We start from the raw sequence: 12,033 nt of genomic DNA on the forward strand, positions 1-12,033 counted from the left end.
CAACACTAAGATCTGTCCTTCTATGAGAAATCCTCTCTTTAAAGAGAACCAGTCTATGGTGAAATACCTACTCTGTCCAGGACACTGAACACCACCGCTCCATTTAATAATCACCTTACTCCTGGCTCTGGTAGGCTCCAGCACAGTTCTCAAGCTGCAGGCTGTGGATGGTCCCTTGGTGACATCACATGCAGTGCAGGGCTATTAAAGTGGACATTCAACCCCCCCAAAAAAAAAAAAAAAGTTACCTGCACCTGGCTCTCCCACTATTTGCAGGGGTCTCAAACTGGCGGACCTCCAGCTATTACAAAACTACAAGTCCCATGAGGCATTGCAAGGCTGATAGTTACAAGCATGATTACCAAAGGCAGAGGCATGATGGGACTTTTAGTTCTGCAACAGCTGGAGGGCCACCAGTTTGAGACCCGTGCTCTATTGGATTAGGGAGAGGGAGTGGGACAGTGAAGGAGAAGCAGGAGAGTGACGAGTTCATCCCTCTACCCTCTGTAACACAAACCACACAATGCCCAATTTCCTCAGAGTGCCAGAAAGAGTTCTACTCTATGGGCCAGGTCACACCAGAACGCGATGCAGGAAAGGTGTGTTCAGTGTGTGTTTCCTTCGCCACGTTCAAAACGCACCAGGTGTGTGATCTGCTGCGGGTGTCAATATAGTCTTAATGACACCTCAAAGGCAGATCGCAAACCTAATTCTTTTGCCCGCATCAGATTGCATTGGTAGTACAGTATAATGCGATCTGGTGCAGTGCATTTTTGAAAAAGTAGTGCATTACAATTGGTGCGATCCAGTGCAATTTCAGCCCATTTAAATGAATAGGCTGAAAATCGCAGTGCACTGAATCGCACAAAAACCACATTTCGGTATGAACTGGCCCTGCAAAGTGATGACCAGGCGCTGATGCCATAACAAAATTCAGGTACTTATACTAGCTGCATTCCAAATACCGTACATTTATTTTTATAAACACATTACTAAATCGCAAATTAATTGATCTGCCTGGAGTCTCTCTATACCTGTAAGCAATTCCTGGAATTCATGAAGCCTGTCGTAGAGGTGGTAGTGGGACAAATGGCGGAACAGATTCATGTAGATTTCAGTAAGGTGCATACAAATCTATCACATTTCTGACAGAACTGTTGCAAGCGTCTCGTCACCTCCAGATCATAAACTGAGGCCGGATGCTGTGACAGCTCGGTCACTGTGCTGAGTGGGAGAAGAGCATGCTCTCAGCTAAGAAACCTGGGTCCCCATGCGTTACATTGTCAGAATTGTCTCAAAGATGAAACAAAATGACATGTGCAACACAGGCATCTATTTGCTTCAACATGGAAGAGGTCTTGTCTACCTTCATTTACCGGTATTCGCCCGCCGATCACAACCCCTTCAAATGAATGGTGCCTCTCTGCAAGCGCCCGGCAATTGAGTAGAACACACCTGGTTGCTGCACCATGTGAAGGGTTCAATGGGTTAAAAGCAGGCGGGAGGAGGCAAAACACCACGTTGCGGCCTGTCAAATGCTCTCTGAGCCGCCATGCAAACGCTGATTGCTCTTTAAATATCAAAGCACATGTGAACGTCCCCTTAAAGCAGGGGTGGGCAACCTCTGAGAGGTGGAGATCTACCTGAACATGAAGGAGATCCAAGATCACTAGGATAACGCACTTCTTTTTTTGGAAATCAACTAGCAGGGCCTAACTAAATAGAAATTTAGAAAAATAATAAAACAAACGTCACTGTAAAAATATAAAAACTTAGCCTACTTTAAAAGCGGACAGTCAGTAGGGCAATGGGCGAGGTCAGAGCAGTGCAGTGAATGGGGTCAGTAGTTTTTTTTACATTTTTTTTTTTTAATTAAAAAAAAAATAAGGAGCATCCGTGGAGGCTGCTCATTGTGTAATTGTGTGGTGCGTTTTTTTTTTTTCTCTCTTGGGAAGGTGCATGTGATCAGCACAGGGCCAATCAGCACTGTCCAGAGGGTCAGCGGTCCTGCAGACTCATAGAACAGTCAGAGAAGAATGAAAACTCCTCCTAAAAGCTTTAAACCAGACACTGATAGAAGTCAAAAGACACTTAAAGTATCACACTTGATTTTGTCATACACCAAACAATAAAAACGTTACAGGGCTTTTGTGAACCGGGCGCAAGTTTTCCCATTTTGTACATACCGCCAGAGAATCTTTCAAGAAAAAAAAAAAAAAAAGTTTTCGCTTCAAAGCTACTGCTGTGTAACTCCCATTTTAAGCTAAAGAGCTTACAAGATAAGGCTGACTTTATTCTTTTATTGGATAATTACTAGATAAGTCAGCTGCGTCTTGCCCCCCCCCCCCCGCAAATGCAGCTGCTGTATATATAAAACACGTACCAAAGCCAGAGATATGACCAATAATGTTCCTTATTTCTCAATGAGAACCCCACCCAGTGATTGATAACCCCCTCCTGTATATGAGATGGAATTGATCGCATATAAAAAGAACGCAAAGCTAAAACTTCACATGGCTGAACTTCAGGCAAAAACGGATTTTTGGCCATTTGCACTGTAAAAATGAACACTAATGACGCGTGTGGAGCGTTATGCAATGCTCTTACTTCATTCCCCTTTGGACAGTACAGTCAAACACATGATACAAATGTTATAAACTGAGTTACAGTTCAGTGACTAAAAATAAGTATTTGATCCCCTACCAACCAGCAATAATTTTGGCTCCTACAGACTGGATACAGTATATACTCATGTGGTACACAGATTAGTCCTGTCAATTGAAGAAGGTGCTCCTAACAACAACTCGTTATATGTATAAAGAGACACCTGTCCACAGAATCCCTTTCTACCATTCAAACCTCACCACCATGGGCAAGACCAAAGAGCTGTCAAAGGACATCAAGAACAAGATTGTAGACCTGCACAAAGCTGGAATGGGCTACAAACATCAGGAAAAATCTCGGTGAGAAGAAGACAACTGTTGGAGCTTTTATTCGCAAATGGAAGAAATACAAAATAACCATCAATCGCCAGTCTGGAGCTCCATGCAAGATTTCCCCTACTGGGGTAAGGATGATCATGAGAAAAATGAGGGATCAGCCCAGAACCACACAGGAAGAGCTTGTGAATGATCTGAAGGTAGTTGCGAACACAGTCACCAAACAAACCATTGGTAACAATGACAATATGCTGCCATGAATTGAAATCCTGCAGCGCCTGCAAGGTCCTCCTCCTCAAGAAGGTACATGTACAGGCCCATCTGAAGTTAGCCAATGAACATCTAAATGATTCAGAGGATTGGGAGAAAGTGCTGTGGTCAGATGAGACCAAAATTGAGCTCTTTGGCATTAACTCAACTCGCAGTGTTTGGAGGAAGAAAAATGCTGACAATGACACCAAGAACACCATCCCTGCATTCAGGCACGGAGGTGGAAATATTATGCTTTGTGGTGGTTTCTCTACTAAAAAAGGTATAGGACTGACTTTGCCACATTAAGGAGCCAATGGATGGGGCCATGTATTTGTAAAATCTTGGATGAGAACCTTCTTCTGTCAGCCAGACCACCGAAGATGGGTCTTCAAGCATGACAATGACCCAAAAAATACCACCAAGGCAACAAAGGAGTGACTCAAAAAAAAAAAAAAAAAAAAAAAAGCACATTAGGTCATGGATTGGCCTAGCCATAACACTGTACCCAAATTAAAATTTTTATCATTTTTTTCACACAAATAGTGATTTCTTATGGGGGTATTTAATCACAGCTGGGGTTTTTATTTTTTGCTAAACAAACAAAAAAAAAGATGGAACATTTTGAAAAAAAAAAAAAAATCCTGTTTCATAGTTTGTTATAAAATTTTGCAAACAGGTAATTTTTCTCCTTCATTGATATGCGCTGATGGGCAGCACTGATTGGTGAAACTGATAGGCGGCGCTAGTGGGCACCGATAGGCGGCGCTGGCAGGTGGCACAGATGAGCTGGCGGCAGCTCTCCTTGATCGGTCCAAGGACAAGGAACACACCAGACAGATCAGGTATAGTTAAGTTTAAAGCAGAGTTGGGTCATAAAAAAAATATCCCAAGCTTTGAACATCTCACGGAGCACTGTTCAATCCATCATCCAAAAATGTAAAGAGTATGGCACAACTGCAAACCTACCAAGACATGGCCGTCCACCTAAACTGACAGGCCGGGTAAGGAGAGCTTTAGAGAAGCAGCCAAGAGGCCCATGGTGACTCTGGAGGAGCTGCAGAGATCCACAGCTCAGGTGGGAGAATCTGTCCACAGGACAACTATTAGTTGTGCACTCCACAAATCTGGCCTTTATGGAAGAGTGGCAGGAAGAAAGCCATTGTTGAAAGAAAGCCATAAGAAGTCCTGTTTGCAGTTTCCAAATACAGGGCAATCTTAAAAGAAAACCTGTTAGAGTCTGCAAAAGACTTGATACTGGGGCAGAGAATCACCTTCCAGCAGGACAACGATCCCAAACAAAGCCAAAGCTACAATGGAATGGTTGAAAAAAAAAAAAAAAAAAATCATACTTATGTGTTGGATTTAGGTCTGGACTTTGGCTGGGCCAATCTAATTGAGAATCTGTGACAAGACCTAAAATTGCTGTTCACAGACGCTCTCCATCCAATCTGAAAGAGCTTGAGCTATTTTGCAAAGAAGAATGGGCAAATATTTCACTCTCTAGATGTGCAAAGCTGGTAGAGACATCCCCAAAGACTTGCTGCTGTAATTGCAGTGAAAGGCGGTTCTACAAAGTATTGACTCAGGGGGGCCGAGTCCCCATTTTTCTTTAGGTGTCAGGAAAACTTGTCAGAAGTAACTCATAATTACAGCAGAGGTATGAGGCAGACAATTTACACTATGTGCTCTTAATTGAGACAAGCACACACTATAGAGGGATAAGTTTTGTTCATGTCTGAGGTTTACAAAACATGAAGAAAAAAGTGTATTTGGCCATTCACATTTTAGTTTTCTTTCTGAAGGACATAGTTATCTGCAGGAAATATGCTCAATGAAGTCTCCTGACAAAGGGCGCCTGGAATTCACTTTCAGAAATCAGTCTGAATAATAGGTTACGCAGTGAGATTCTCCTCAAGCGTGAAGGAAATGAGATCTTGGATTTCTGCAGGGACGTCACTAAAGTGTAAGTAAAGGCGAAACCTGTTTTTAGTTTTGCATAGAGTGGAGAGTGATTAGAACATGTCAGGATTTATTGCTGTCTGTGCCCCCCCCCCCCATAAGGGAGAATCATCCTCTCTAGTTGTCATGTTTACCGTCATCACCGAGTGTGAAAGTTAAAGAATTTTGGGTTGTCACCAAAACCTCCCAAAGGGGACACCAATTCCAGTGAAAAACCAGAGATTCCATCATTGGAGAAATTTTCTCACTTGCTGTTTTGGCTAGGGGGCAGGGAGTGAAAGTAAATCTCCCAAATGAGACCCCGATGAAAAATAAATTCTGAGAGGGGTTATATCCCTCCCTTACTAAATCCAAAATGAAAGTTCTGCCTTTAATTATACATTAACACCAAGACTTGAAAATGACTGCCCCATGAGCCTGTCCTGTTCTCAATGGTTCCTATGTACCACTGAAATATTAGGCCGCCGGTCCCAGCAAAAAGGTAATACCTGTGTGGGGATAAATTGATGGAGAAATTAAAAGTTCAGATAGAGGTGGGATAGGCTTCCCTGAAGAACTGAGTTTTTAGGGATAGTCTAAAGTAGAGGTCGACCGATATATCGGCCGATATTTGGCTTTTTTTACTTAATCGGCATCGGCCGATTGTGCTGATAAAAAAAGCCGATTATAACTTCATCGGGACTTGCAAATGACTTCTGTAATAGAAGTCAATGCAAGTTACCTGTAGTTATCTGTGGAGAGGATTCTCTCCTCCCTGGGCAGCCTGCCAAGTCTGATAAGAAGATACATTGTATCTTTTCAGGTTGTTTTATCAATGAGCTGAACTCTGTGTGTAGAAGCTCCCAGTTTAACCATTTAAAGACTAAATCTTTTCTGACACTTGTTGCTTACAAGTAAAAATCCTGTATTTTCTGCTAGAAATTCACTTAGAACCCCCAAACATTATATATATATATATATATTTTTTTTTTTAGCAGAGACCCTAGGGAATAAAAAAGCGGTTGATGCAATATTTTATGTCACACAGTATTTGCGCAGCGGTCTTTCAAACGCAATTTTTAAAAAAAAAATTTATGAAATAAAAAAAAAAAAAAAAAACTAAGCAGTAAAGTTAGCCCATTTTTTTTCGTCCAAAAGTTTTGATTACCTGTTTTTGTGTATTTAATATTTAAGATAGTTATTTTTTTAAAATCTAAATTATACATACAAGTGAACTGATTGGAGGTTTGTTTTGTTTAATAAATGTTTAAATGTAAAAAATTTTCTGTATCACTTATTACTTAAGGTTGCTTCACACTGGAACGGGCATGCGTTGACGGTAAAACGCTGTTAGTTTTAGCTGCGCTTTACCGTCATTTTAGCGGCGCTATTCGGCTGCTAGCGGGGCACTTATAACCCAGCTAGCGGCCGAGGAAGGGGTTAAATGCGCCCATGAAGCGCTGCTGCCGAAACGCTTTGCAGGCGCTTTGGCAGCGGTGCGCATTCATTTCAATGGGCAGGAGTGGTGGAGGAGGGGTATACACCGCTCCAAAGATGCTGCTTGCAGGACATTTTTTTAACATCCTGCCAGCGCATCGCCTCAGTGTGAAAGCACTCGGGCTTTCACACTGAGACTGCAGGGGAGCCGTTTTACAGGCACTTTACAGGCGCTAATTTTAGCCCAAAAGCGCCTGAAAAACGCCCCAGTGTGAAAGGGGTCTAACTGTTACATTTTATGAGATGAAGGGAAAAAAAAAAAAAAAAAAATCGGCCTAATATATCGGCCCAAAAAAATCGGCATCATATATCGGCCATCGGCCACCGCGATTTCTAAATATCGGCATCGGCCAGAGAAAAACCCATATCGGTCGACCTCTAGTCTAAAGATGGATTGGGAGATAGCTAAACAGGTTGTGGTAGGGAGTTCCAGCACCCGCACCTTTTAAAAAACACATTCAATATTTTAATATAGCCAAGGAGAGACAGTAATTTTGTAAATAAACATGGCTTCTAATTCTTCTGCTTTCAAAATCTGCTTTAGATATCGGCACCTAATCCAAACTTCCACATAGCTGGCTGATATTAATTGCACTTAACTGATCTTCGTACCGTTACCACAAAGACCCCAAACCTTATTCGGAACACTTTGATCTACTAAGGGCTCACTTACACCAATTCACATACTAAAATGCATACGCGATGTTCAGGAGCAGTGTGAAGCGCACCACAGTTTTCTATTTTTTTTTTTTTTTTAATTAAAAACTTAACAAATTGACATTTAGTGACATGCAGTACATTGTGTAAAAATGCAGGTGGTCTTCCTTTTTCACATAACCCACCACATTGCAGCCTTCTGATGTGAACAGGGCACATAGAATACAATTGTGTTCTATATACCCTTGTGTTGATCTATGTAGATCACGTGTCAAACACAAGGTCCGCGCGGGCCGAACCCAGCCCACCAGGCCATTTAATTTGTGGCACCCCCCTCTTGTCCAACCCCCACCTTGCCCCAGCAGTGAGGACAGAATTCCTCCACTTCTCTGTGCAGCTGCAGAGGGGCTGGTCTCTGCCCCCCCCCCCCCCCCCCCGTCTCAGCAGGTAGGGGATGACAGAACTCCTACAGATCCTGTGCCTCTCTGTGCAGCTGCAGCTCCCCCTCATCTCCACCTCCCCTGATTTCAGCAGATTGCAGCAGAAGACTCCCACCCTTGGTCGCCACCTGGTCCTCCTCCAGACCCTGCACTTTCTGCTTCCTAGCTCCGCCCCAAGCTTCTTCCTAATAGCAGCACAAGGAAAAGGAGGATGGGGGACTGAGGTGGTGGTGCTCTGGACATCTAGTCTTAGTGCCGGTTCACACAGGGCCAACCTGTCAGGTGACTTAGCCGCTTGACAACTCACGCTCCATGCTTTGCAATGAAACCGTTCTATTAAGAGCGACTCAAGTCACTCCAACTTAGAAAAAGGTTCCTGTACTACTGGAGGGGGAGACTTCGGGGTGGCTTGTATTGACTTCTATTAAAGAAGTAGTTGGGAGCCGCGCTGTGCGGGGACGGCTTTAGAGTCATAACGACTTTGAAGCCACCCCAGTGTGAACCGCCACTCACAGATCCCAAACGGCCCTTAATGCTGATGCGACCCACAATGAAAATTGGAGTGTGACACCCCCGATGTAGATGAATGCAGCACATGGAGTACACGAGCCCTAAAAGCTCTCATCTCTAAGCTGGCAGCCCAGAGCAAAAAGAGTTAAGGGCGGGCACCGGTCCAGGCCTTTGTGTGTTTACGGCACCTTTCGTGGTAATCTTGGCACAGGTCAGCCCCATACTGTTTATTTTCATTCAATTGGCCTACTGAAGGTAAATATTAAATAAAGAAATCAAATTCAACAGTCGGTAAAAAGTCTGATTGTGTTATCATAACACAAATGTTTCCTTCTGGAACGGAGACAGAGCTCATGACACAAAACCGAAAGGCTTGCCAAAATCAGCAACGCCGCGACCAGACAGCACTGAGCAGAGGAGATGTGAATCGCAACAAGCCTCATGAATGAAGACCTAATGAAAGGGGAATGCGGAGGTGCTGCCATAGGCATGTAATCAGACCCCTGCATTGGTTTTTTGGTTTTTTTTGCCTGTGCTAGACGAATGACAGCTTAGATATTAGGCGATGTTGACATTTGTGCATTATGATAACGCAAAGTCGCATACATTTGTGCAATGTAAAAAAAAAAAAAAAAAAAAATACAAACAAAATCAGATTATGTACGGATTCTTGAACCTGGAGCCACCGACTTAAATTAACCCTCAAGGATTTTCACCTTAATGCATTAAGGTGAAAACCCGTCACTCAGCAGCACCCATTATACTTACCTGTGCCCTGCGTTTCCCGTGACGGGAACGAGCACACCAGCTCCGGCTGGCATCTCGTGTCCTGATTGGGTAGATCGATAGCAGCGCAGCCATTGACTGCTGTCAATCAATTTCAATGACCGGGGGGCGGGCCAAGTCCTGCTATCTGTGTCAACAGACGCAGAAGCAGAACATGGGAGCGTGCCTGCACAGGTGTCCTGAAGGAGAGCGCTTCTCCGACGGAGCACTCGAGAAGGGGAGGAGCCAGGAGCGCCGCTGAGGGACCCCCGAAAAGAGGGACCGGAGCCACTCTGTCCAAACCAACTGCACAGAGGAGGTTTTTTTTTTTTTAAAAAAAAAAACAAACTTTTACATATCCTTTAAAGAGGAACTGCAGTCTGCTCACATAAGAGTGAGAGGGGGCTGTGCATGATGTCATAAGCCTAGGTTAATGACCAAACAGAAAGTGGGATGTATAAGGCATTTACATGGCAGAAAAAAAAAATGTTTTACTATCCAAAGTTAAAAAAAAAAACAAGGGCAGAAGATTTAATAGATGGAAAGATTAAAAAAAAAAAAAAAAAAAAAAAAAAAAAAAGACTTAAGTTCGGCTTTAATATGTTTCTCAGTGCTGAGAGACAACTATAAACAATGTATCATTTGGTCCTTTTAGATCAAAGGGATGAACACCGGTCTGTAAATGAGGTCAGTTTAACCACTTAAAGACTAAGCCTTTTCTGACACTTGTTCCTTACAAGTTAAAATCAGTATTTTTTTGCTAGAAAATTACTTAGTAATTTTATTAAGTAAAATTACTTAATAAAATATATATATATATATATATATATATATATATATATATATATATATATATATATATATATATATATATATATATATATATATATATACACACACACACACACATATATACACACACACACACACACACACACATACACACACATTTTAGCAAAGACCCTAGATAATAAAATGGCAGTTTTTATGTCACACTGTATTTGTGCAGCAGTCTTTCAAATGCAATTTATTGGGTAAAAATACACTCCAATGAATTAAAAAAAAAAAAAAAAAAAAAAGTTAGCCAAATTGTTTTGTATAATGTGAAAGATGTTAGGCCAAAAATCTTAAGAGAATCGTGATCTTTATTCTAAGCAAAAAGTTTGAAATTCTCATTTTATCCAGAATCGTGCAGCTCTAATCTATACCTGCAAAAGGGGCCAGCCTGAAGCCATCTAGCAGGACTTAATTTTCTAAGTAAAGTTTCACTTTAAGGAAAAAATATGTAAACAGCAACTGCTTCTTTCAATCCCTAACAAAACAATCTGATTGGCTGCTGTGAGCAACACATACTGTTCTTCTAGAAGACACTTCCATAAAGGAGAACAAGTGTGCAAGAAAGGAAACCAGAGGGAGAGAAAAAAAAAAAAAAATGCCACAAAGTGGTCAGAGCATGACAAACACATTGCGGACAATATACCACAACTAGCATAATTAGAGGTTGTAACCTGAAGGAAGAGACCACAATGTACATTAGAGGTCATAGCATGGCTGAGAGGGAGGAAGCTGCCTACCACAACACATATTACACATTATAGTATGGCAGAAGACAATACACAGAGGTAATGAGTACTGGACAGGACTATGCAGAAGATTGTATTTTGGCAACAAAATGCAGAAGTGTGAATGGCGTCTCAGTTCACCGGCTATCATAGGTGATTCAAGCTGGATACACACTATGCAATTTTCTGTAGATTTTTTCCTTCAGATTTACTAAAACCATATAAATATGGAGGTCAAACCTTAAGCGTTTCAATTTGTGTGCCATCAGGCAGGCCCTTGCACTACATTGTTTTGGTAAATCTAAAGGAAATCAGACAACAAATGTTGTATAGTGTGTATGGGTCTTAGAAAGGCCATAATGAAGGAGAGCTCAGGTACTTCCAATATATCCATGTCAGGTGCCACCATTGACTGACAGCACTGTGCGAGGCAGCAGAACGAAGATTGGCGGAGATTGTCGACCCCTGCTCAGTACCAGTGCTAATTACTGGATAGATGTACAGCATCTGTGTATGAAAAAGGCCTCCCTTAGCCGCACATCTGAACGGTCCCTCAGATCAATGTGTTGGTGGCAACCTCAGCCTGGACTCCGACCAGGCCACGCCGCCAACACATTCTGCTCCGCCGCTCAGAGCTTAGTCATGGGAAACATGACTAAGCTCCAAGGATCAGAGTGAAACGTTTTGGAACATGGCCTGGTTGGAGTCCAGGCTGAGGTTGCTACCAATACATTGATCTGAGGGACCGTTTAGATGTGCAGTTAAGGGAGGCCTTTTTTATACCCAGCAATTACAGGAGCTGGGACGAGCTCCCCCCCAGACCAGCACTCAGTGGTGGACATTGAGGACATACACCCCGCCTGGGAGGCTCACAAATGGGTCTTTTGGGTCGCTGTACAGTATATGCCATTTCTATGTAAAAGTCCCTGTTTGAAGAGTATAAAGTTAACATTTTTAGTTTTATAGTTGGATAGTCTGGAAGAGTCTGAACCTAAGCCACGTTTCCCGCTGGGGAGAATCACCCTCTGTCATGGTGACCATGATCTCTAGAAAATAAAACAAAATCCAATGTTTTGAGTCATCACCGGAACAAGATTAGAGGGGAAGATAATTCAATGGGGAGACTTGGAGCGCAAAAAATTTTAAACAAAAGTGCCAGTTTATTGTCCTTTAGACTTTGAGGGGCCAGACTTTGGCCAGCAGGAGCAGAAATCTTCCTGGCATCTGTGCACCTAAACATCGTCACATTTGGTATTAAGGGGAGGAATAGTGTCCCATTGTTGGTGTTAGTGGGCAGAATGGTGGCTTGTATCAGTGGAAGGAATAGTGTTGGAGGGCTGGATAAAGGCAAGCAAACAGACGCAGTTTGGAGACCACTGGTCTAAGGCCTCATTTAAGTGTCCGATAGAATCAACAGTTATTTTAACGCACATCAAACACAGCACATTCAGGCGAACAGGGAAGCATCGCAAA

General features: G+C 42.6%; 1 protein-coding gene across 1 annotated transcript in view; it reads right to left on the reverse strand.

Moving 5' to 3' along the window:
• Positions 1–12,033, reverse strand: part of LOC141133169 (G protein-coupled receptor kinase 5-like) — a 125,329-nt gene that overhangs the window by 65,864 nt on the left and 47,432 nt on the right. The window lies entirely within an intron of this gene.

This window comes from Aquarana catesbeiana, linkage group LG03, assembly GCF_042186555.1.
Source record: "Aquarana catesbeiana isolate 2022-GZ linkage group LG03, ASM4218655v1, whole genome shotgun sequence".
NCBI lineage: Eukaryota > Metazoa > Chordata > Amphibia > Anura > Ranidae > Aquarana > Aquarana catesbeiana.